The sequence below is a fragment of the Salvelinus sp. IW2-2015 genome, linkage group LG6.2 (genome assembly GCF_002910315.2).
Source record: "Salvelinus sp. IW2-2015 linkage group LG6.2, ASM291031v2, whole genome shotgun sequence".
Classification (NCBI taxonomy): Eukaryota; Metazoa; Chordata; class Actinopteri; order Salmoniformes; family Salmonidae; genus Salvelinus; species Salvelinus sp. IW2-2015.
Window position 1 is genome coordinate 25,182,170 of NC_036846.1, and position 10,214 is coordinate 25,192,383.

The following is a 10,214-nucleotide window of genomic DNA, read 5'->3' on the forward strand; positions in this document are numbered from 1 at the left end:
GGGTCCCATGAAGTTCAACAACTGTGTTTCTCGACGTGTGAGGTGATTTCTCATGGACTTTGCATGCCATATCAGACACAGGGGCTGTAATGTAATGAAACAAATGAATGACTGCGCCACAAATTGCACTGTATTCCCTATATAGTGCACMACTTTTYACCAGGGCCCACAAGGTACACCCATGGGGCTCTGGTCAAAAGTAGTGCACTATAATGGGAACYAGGGGGTCATTTGGGACACAGGCCCTGATGAGTACAGCCTGGCTACAGCAGGGTAGAGGGAGGATGCAGAGGTACACTTTTGACTTTCCTCCAGGAAGCTTTCTCCTCTGCAGAGCCATCAACAGACTCATATCAGTAAGGGGTCATTAGAGCTGGAATCCAACTGTAGAAAGGGGATTTTTGCAACATTAAATTTAACACTGCCAATRCAGTAAATAATACTCTAGTTACAGCCTTGATCGCCTTACAAAAAAACCACACTTAAGAACTTAATGGCATTTTCCTCAAAAGACTGGTTTTGGAGAATCGAGGTGCTAAATTAAGGGCTTTGTAAATGAAAGTGCACTGATGGTTAAATTACATGCTRAGAATTTTATCATGTGACACCATCRATCCTTTATGAGATTTGACTGAGATTTGGTGAAAATAATCAGAAAATAACCAGAAAATMTTACATTTGAAAAGTAACAATTGTAAAGTTACATTAAATAGAGTAATAATACCACCATTTTGGGATCATAATCTGCAGTAACTCAAAAATGTGTTAACTAAACCACACTTTGTAGTATACATAACGATAAAGYGCCGAAAAAATGACTGAACATATTGACAGATTAATATCAATGAAMCACTCAAGGAGACTTGTGTGATTTGACAAAACTTGCAAGAAGCCATCCAATTATTGCTTTGAGAAGAGCTGATGGGAAATGAGAGAATCAATAGATTAATTAATSAATCTCCGATGCATCTCCAGAAAGATGTCATAAGTTTAAAATGAGAACCAAGGTCAATGAGATAATTAATGAGTTTTCAATTTCTGCAATCAACATATTGTCATTTTACTGTTTATTTCCTTCTTATTTTGACACTCATCTGAATCKATACTCTAAAGACAGGCTTCTCTGTCACAATAGGCTAATGAAATATTTACAGAAAAAAAAAAACACCAATCAKAAAACACCAACAACGAGTCAGTTCTGAACCCGAGTGTAAAATGTACTTGTAAAATATGTTTTCTAGGATGGAGCATTTTTTGAAGCACGGTGTCTCTGTCTATGAGCTGAACMAGCTGAAGTGGAGTTAACTAGGACACGGCGACCACACAGGTTCAGCAGAGTTCAATAAAGAAAGCTGGACCAGATGTTAATGATTATGGATTAGCAGGGAGGGCGTGGAATGCATCATTACTTGTACCTGAACAGTGTACAACTTCACTCAGGGACCTGTAAGAAATTTAAACCCTAGAATTGAGCATTTGCATAGATGTAACTATTTTCTATTGAACATCCTTCCCAGTCATGATGACTAACAGCTGGCCCACACCTACGCACACACCCACACGCACACATCGCACCGAATGCGCAAACCTGCGCTAGCCACACACACCGCACGCACGCACGCACACACGCTATGCATGCACAACGCACGCACACACCGCAACGCACGCACACAACGCATGCCACACGCACGCACACACGACGCACACACGCCCCTCGTGTTGTATATATATATAAGTTAAGTCCCAAATAGCTCTCTATTCCCCATATAGTTAACAAACATTTGCCATGGACCTAACCCAGCCACCTTGGACCCTAACCCTGGGGCCCTAACCCTATGGGACCCTACCTATGGACCCTAACCCCATGGGCCCTAACCCTATGGACCCATAACCGACCCTAATGGACCCTAACCCTATGGACCCTGACACTAACCCTATGGACCCTGGAACACACCTATGGACCCTACCCTAAATGGACCTAACCCTATGGGCCTAACCTATGGACCACTAACCAGGACCCTATGGACCCTAAACCCTATGGACCCATAACCCTATGACCAACCCTATGGACCCTAACCCTATGGACCTAACCCTATGGACCCTAACCCTATGGACCCTAACCCTATGGACCCTAACCCTGGACCCTAACCCCTATGGACCCTAACCCTATTGGGACCTAACCCTATTGGACCCTAACCCTATGGACCGCCCTAACCCTATGGGCCCTTAACCCTAACCTGGGACCCTAACCCATGGACCCTAACCCCTATTTGGACCCTAACCCTATGGGCCCTAACCCTATGGACCTAACCCTAGGACATGGGCAACCTAAGCCTAATAGGGCCTGGTCAAAAGTAGTGCTCCATCAATGATATGGGGTGCCATTTGGGATGCTACCATAGAGTGATACGGTCAGTCTTTGTTAAGGGTAAATGCAGGGTGCATTTCCGGTACATTCACACGAGTCACTGGAACTGGACTGTCATGCTCCTGAAACAAGACAATGATGATGAGAATGAGAGACACATTACCTGAATATGGTGAATACATAGATAGATGTATTAGATGGACTAGATTAAAGGATTTTTTATTTATTTTTTTTAGCTTTATTTAACTAGGCAAGTCAGTTAAGAACAAATTCTTGTTTACAATGACGGTCTACCAAAAGGCAAAAGGTCTCCTTCGTGGACGGGGGCTGTGATTACATTTTTTTTTTTAAATACAATATAAATATAAGACAAAACACACATCACAACAAGAGAGACAACACAACACTACAAAAAGAGAGACGTAAGACAACAACATAACAAGGCAGCAAAACATGACAACACGTCATGGTAGCAACACAACATGACAACAACATGTTAACAAACACAACATGACAACAACATGGTAACAAACACAACATGACAACAACATGGTAACAAACACAACATGACAACAACATGGTAACAAACACAACATGGCAGCAGCACAAAACCATGGTACAAACAAATATTGGGCAAAGTCAACAGCACAAGGGTCAATAGGTTAGAGACAACAATGGCAGCCCATTCATTCCTATGGAACCTCCTCAATGGAACATCAGCCCAAAACAATTACATTCCGTGAAAATGTCCATGTGACACACAGTTGTTTTGTCTTTTTWTTWWTTTATTTACATTTAACCTTTATTTAACTGGGCAAGTCAGTTAAATAACAAATTCTTAACTACAATGACGGCCTACCAGAGAACAGTGGGTTAACTCCCTTGTTCAGGGGCAGAACGATAGATTTTTACCTTGTCAGCTCAGGGATTCGGTTACTGGCCCAACGCTCTAACCACTAGGCTACCTGCACACCTAATGAAGTGCTTTCCACACTCACAACTGGAACACATGTAAACCCCCCTTATTCAGTGAAAGCCAGTGGTTGTTCAAATAATATTTTTTATTGTCACCAGAAGGGGGTTCTTCACATTTTCACTACAGGGAACTTCTCAATGTTAAATGTGTTGGCATGTGAACAAAATGTCCTAAACAATTGCCGGACTTTGAAGTTTTTTGTCTTTTATGCCAATTTGAAGCTGGGTGGTGTTTAAGACATTAATTATAAAATACTATCAGTTCCACCACCTTGACTCGTATTAATTTTTCCCCTGGTTGCTTTTTATGTTCCTTTTACTCTGCAGCTCTCTCTACCTCTCGAACATTAAGGTTGCATACCAATCATTACATGTGTAATATCTCCCTTGGAGATGAACYTGTAGGCTGTGTCTACTGTTGAACCGTAGACACAGGTCAATAGATGTAGTCATCAGATGATCTAGAGGTGGATAGATATAGATTATAATGTTGATATTTGTAGAGWATATGTTACTGTTAACCTTATTCTTAAAATTGTAAAAATGGACTTTGCAATGATAACACCAGTAGAGCAAATATCACATGGACATAGCTACCACACGTACCATAGGTAGGTCACATTCATTTTCAAAACAAAATATATATATATATATTCAAGTTGACACAGCAAAGTTTATACATTAATGGGAGGAGCATGAGAATTAAAAAAGATAAAATATAAAATTTTCCACAGCTGAGCAACTCATTAAGTAACAAAACAGGTCATTGATTTAACAGCTTTGTCCAGAGATTTTTATGGGACATAAGTGACTCTCATAAGATTTCACTATGGATCATTAAATGAGAGCTGTGGATGATCCCCCKAAAACATTTTACTTTCAATAACGTCATCAGGCTTAAGGCCTTTTCCTCTACTCTCCAAAGAGTTGGGTTACCTACCTGGAGCTACAGGTACGTACTGCATATATGGAAATAAAACAGAATGACGTAGGACAAAGCAAAGTTCTGTTACTATTAAGACTTTATTACAAGGTTGTTTTGCATGTCTAAATAAAAAATAAAAAKATGTAACATTTGAAATACTTTAATATACCAATGTAACGTTTAACTATTCGTCAAGTTAGGTTTCTGAACATCATACTTTTGCTTGAAGGATGGATGAGCCTCGTGTTCAAGCCTTTTAAAATTAATTTAATAATACATGAAAATGCTTTTAAACACTTTGCATATCTTAATGGATGACCTTCTGAAGAGAGACAGTCTAAGTGGTATGGAAGTGTTGCTGGATCTTAAAGAGACAGTCTACAGTGGTATGGAAGTGTTGCTGGATCTTAAAGAGACAGTGGGAGTGGTTCGCTGGATATTACGAGTAGTATTCAGTCTAATGGTATGAACGGTTGTCGGAATCTTAAAGAGACAGTCAAGTGGTAAGGAAGTGTTGCTGGATTTTAAAGAGACAGATAAGTGGTAAAAGAAGTGTCGTGGATTTTAAAGAGACAGACTAAGTGGTAAGAAGTGTTGCTGGATTTAAAGAGAAGACAGGACTAGTGGTAAAGGTGTTGCTGGATTTTAAAAGAGACAGGATCTAAGTGGTAAAGGAAGTGTCGCTGGGATTTTTAAGAGACAGACTAAGTGGTAACAGAAGTGTTGCTGATTTAAAGAGACAGACTAAGTGGAAAGAAGTGTTGCTGGATTTTAAAGAGACAGACTAAGTGGTAAAGAAGTGTTGCTGGATTTTAAAGAGACAGACTAAAGGGCCGTCCATACCAAGAACTATAACTATAACAATAAAAAAACACAATCTAATTTAAGTGAACAGGGGCATTCACACTACAACCATAACTACAAAATGAGTAGAGAACGATAACGAGAGGTATAATTACAATCACTTTCAGAGCTATTTGTTGCGTGTACCCTGAGAAGATAAAACTTTGACAACCGATCAAAAATGCATTCTATTGAAGCGTTCTTGGTTCTAGATGCTTGAGGATGCTCGGAGAAGAAGAGAAGGCAGAAGGTACGGTAAGCGTTCCCGGAATAACTGACCATGTGTGAGCATATTATGGGCCACAATAATGATAGGACGACTTGGGAGAGTGATGATCCGTGACAAACAGCGCACGAGAAGGCCATATTTTCCGATGCTAGGCATATCTGTTAATGCTGATACATCCTGACAAAATACACACTGTGACTGGCTTGCTAAAGTGCCTTTCTGGACCTGGCAAACTGTTGAGAAAATAACCATTAATCAGTCCTCGGGCAAGCGTATTATTATTTGGGAATGGAACATGCATTCAATACGCAGGTTTTTTTTTTTTTGCGGTTATTGAAATGGAAGATTCACTGCAGTTTACAGCCTAGACTAGGATTCTTATTAACTCGCAAATAATAATAATACATAAAAAAAAAGTCATTATTGCATTGTGTTGTTATAGCCTAGGTATGATCATTGTCTTGTCCCTAAAAAGTATTAGTAGAATCAGGCCTAATGATAGGTTGCATATGCTTCTAACTTAGTCTACACATCTGTAGTCTGTCTTCACGGTTCTCTTTGTGCCATAAAGGTACAGCTATTCCTCTTAGCTCCCGGGAAAAGCTAGACAACAATAGATTGTTGTAAGCCTACACTTAATCCAAGCATTTTATCTACTACTACTACTAGCTAATCYAGGAATGATTCCAGCTTGCTCTTGCTTGCTGAATGTAAAATAGGAGAGAGAGAGAATGTGCGATGGTGTGATCAAAATATACCATATGAGTAGCCTGCTAATGTACCTTTCTGCACCTTGTAAACTGTGGAGAATAGACCCGTTACTGATCAAAAGGTTACATAATCAGAACCTAGGTTGTAGGCAGTTATTTCGGGCATGAAGCATTCAAAACAGGATGTTTGAGTGGTTATCCAAATGAGCCTACATCACTGCAGTTTTACAACCCTAGACAATGATTGTGTCCTCACTTGATAATAATAATACATTCCTCATTGTACTGTGTAGTTGTAGCCCAGGTAGAATCATGTTCCTGTCTTAAAACGTAGACCTAATCAATAGTGGAGCTTTGCGTGTTAGTGACTGCAGAGCGCAGCCTGGAGGAATGCACAAATATGCCATTTCATAATCCGTTAACTTTTTTTTTCTTGCACTTTGACAGGTGAATATTTATAGCCTTACTATTTGGCAAATGAATGGCCAACTATATAGCTGGTATTTATCTTCTTGCTTTGGCTACACATCTCTAGCCTCTCTCTTCCAACTGTTCCCGTGCTCAAATCCAGGGTAATAGCATACCCAAGCCGCACCGCTATTCCTCTTCACATGAAATCCAAGGTCAAGCTATAAACTATGTATTTGTAGATGTTTTTAAGCTAGCCCTAATAGCAATTTTAAATTAGCCCTAATAGCCATTTTTAGCTAGCCCTAATAGCCATTTTATGCTAGCCCTAATAGCCATTTTAGCTAGCCCTAATAGCAGTTTTATCAGCCCTAATAGCGCATTTTTACAGCTAAGCATTAATAGCATTTAAGCTACCGCCTTAATAGCAATTTATGCTAGCCCTAATAGCCATTTTAGGCTAGCCCTAATAGCCATTTTTAGCTAGCCCTAATGAACATTTTAAGCTACCTATAGCCAGTATATGCTAGCCCTAATAGCCATTTTAAGCTAGGCCTAATAGCCATTTTATGCTAGCCCTAATAGCCATTTTAAGCTAGCCCTATTAGCCATTTTATGCTAGCCCTAATAGCCATTTTAAGCTAGGCCTAGTAGCCATTTTATGCTAGCCCTAATAGCCATTTTAAGCTAGCCCTAATAGCCATTTCGTGGAGAGAAGAAGTCATGTTGTTTCTAATTGCTAAATGTAAAATGGTATTGATCCTAAAGAGACAGACTAAATATGCAGAAATGTTGATGGATCTTAAAGAGACAGACTCTGTGGTACAGAAGTGTTGCATCTTCTTAAAGAGACAGACTCTGTGGTACAGGAGTGTTGCTGGATATTAAAGAGAACAGACTAAGTTGTAAGAAGTGTTGCTGGATTCTTAAAGAGACAGACTCTGTGGTACAGTAGTGTTGCTGGATATTAAAGAGACAGACTAATTGTAAAGAAGGTTGCTGGATCTTTAAGAGACAGACTCTGTGGTACAGGAGTGTTGCTGGATATTTAAAGACAGAACTAAGTTGTACAGAAGTGTTGCTGGATCTTAAAAAGTGATCTAGACATGTACATCAATCCATCTGTCCAAATAACTCATCATAGTTTATTGCACTGACAAAATGACACATGAAAACCATTGACAGGATAGTACCTCCACACTACTATTACTATAGATCAGCAGCATATTCTCCTACACAGAGAGACTTCACTCACATGCAGCATATTCTCCTACACAGAGAGACTTCATGCACTACAGCATATTTCACCTACACAGAGAGACTTCACTCACTACACATATTCCCTACAACAGAGAGACTTCACTCACTACAGCATATTCACCTACACAGAGAGACTTCACTCACTACAGCATTTTCCACCTACACAGACAGTCTTCATGCACAGCAGCATATTCACCTACACAGACAGTCTTCATGCACAGCAGCATATTCACCGACACAGACAGTCTTCATGCACAGCAGCATATTCACCGACACAGACAGTCTTCATGCACAGCAGCATATTCACCGACACAGACAGTCTTCATGCACAGCAGCATATTCACCTACACAGACAGTCTTCATGCACAGCAGCATATTCACCGACACAGACAGTCTTCAGTCACGCAGCATATTCACCGACACCAGACAGTCTTCATGCACAGCAGCATATTCACCGACACAGACAGTCTTCATGCACAGCAGCATATTTCACCGACACAAGACAGTCTTCATGCACAGCAGCATATTCACCTACACAGACAGTCTTCATGCACAGCAGCATATTCACCTACACAGACAGTCTTCATGCACTGCAGCATATTCACCTACACAGACAGTCTTCATGCACTGCAGCATATTCACCTACACAGACAGTCTTCATGCACTGAAGCATATTAACCAACAGGCATTATTCACTCACTCCAGCTTCTTAATGGATAATGAATGCATGTCCATTTAGAATCCCCTCATCCCTGCAATTATATCAAAGATGCTTTGTTGGTTTGCCATGCAGAGACAAATCTGAATTCCCCTCAACTCTAGTTGTACAGGAGTATGGGATGCAGCTATTTCCACAGTTTTAACCCTCTGGAGTTGGGTTGGCAGGGCTGTACAATCAGTATGCAGCAAGCAGCCAGCTAACTCTGGTGGCTATGGGATGGCATCGGCTGTTCCACGGTGCAAAAACATTAAGGAAAGAGGTTTCCCCCCCAAGCTATGTAGAAGGCTATGTATAAAACCCTGACCTGGTTGTCATTTCCATATTCTATTCAACCTCTATTAAAGGTCCAATGCCGCTTTTTTTCATCTCAATATCAAATAATGTCTAGGTAACAATTGAGCACCTCACTGTGATTTTGTTCATTTAAAATTGAAAAAAAAAAAAATAGCTTCTTAGCTGTTTCTCAAGCAATACTTTTTCTATGGCTGTCTTGGAGTGGTCTGAGTGGGGAGAGGGGAAAAAAATATATATATTATTGGCGGAGTGATTTGGAACTGTCTTTCTTATTGGTCCATTAACTAATTTACCACATGGTGATGTCACCATGGAAGGCCAAAATTCCACCCCACCAGACAGCTCTTACACTAAAAGGGCAACGTCATAATTTTCACAATTTTACAGTATTATTCCAACCTCATAGTGTGGAAATATGTATACAGTAAAAGACAGGAAAAAACAACATATTAACTGCGCTGGGTCTTTAAGAGATCTGTTCACTCTCGTTATGAAACCCACTCATACGTTCACAGTAAACACATTCCTCAATTATTTAACAAACCAAATAAACTCTGTGAGCATTAAACCTTAGCCAAACAATTTATTGGTGTAGCTTAAACCTTAGCCAATCAGTGTCTTGGTGTAACTATCCCTTTTGAATTATCACATCACAGAATGGAGATTGGTGGTCATTTTATTTGCTTTTGTATAATATCTAAATCATCAACCAACAACAAACAGGGAATGCTGATTGAATAGGGAAATAACATTATATGGGAATTTGTATTTGGACTATTATATAGGCTGTTTCTCATCTAATGTGGCAGATTTGCCAACAGTTTTACCTTCATCCAGTTTAGGAAAGATTTGTCCTCCATCTGTGATGCAGTTTGTTCAAGGCTTTGGTGAAGACTAATTTCACCAGCATTTTTGAGCATGTGTGACCGACATTAGCACGGGCTGTCCTGGTTGATAATCATCTCAACAGTCATAGCCAGTGGTACAGGGTGCCAGCCATTACACGTGTGTGGTTGTGTGAAATATATTTTTCTATGGTTTGTTTTATTTTTATTTTTTCTTATACCGTTTTTATCCTCCAAAGGGTAGAGATGTCAACAGATTGCCTCGCTGCGACCACCTAGTCTCGGTGGCCCTGTTAATTAGGTCACCACATGGGGGCATGCAACACTGATTCGGAAAACGTAGTCAAAGTACACAACTTGTTGTTTTCCCTCTCAGCAGTCGTGGACAGATTAGTAAATGTGGCCATAGTACAACTGCTAAGGGGATAGACCACTACAGGGATACAGTGGACTGGTAGATAGACCACTACAGTGGACTGGTAGATGGACCACTACAGGGATACAGTGGACTGGTAGATGGTCAGGTGTAGTGGTAATGTTTACAAGGCCAGTACAGTTGTGGTCAGGTGTAGTGGTAATGTTTACAAGGCCAGTACAGTTGTGGTCAGGTGTGTGGTAATGTTACAAGGCCAGTAT

At 40.2% G+C, this 10,214-nt stretch overlaps 1 long non-coding RNA gene across 1 annotated transcript; it reads right to left on the reverse strand.

Moving 5' to 3' along the window:
• Positions 1-1,894: 1,894 nt before the first annotated feature.
• LOC139027948 (uncharacterized) lies at positions 1,895-2,307 on the reverse strand. The gene is made up of 3 exons (XR_011480086.1): positions 2,251-2,307; positions 2,063-2,166; positions 1,895-1,928 (listed from the first exon to the last, which is right to left on the reverse strand). It is a non-coding gene; the product is annotated as an uncharacterized lncRNA (long non-coding RNA).
• Positions 2,308-10,214: the final 7,907 nt, after the last annotated feature.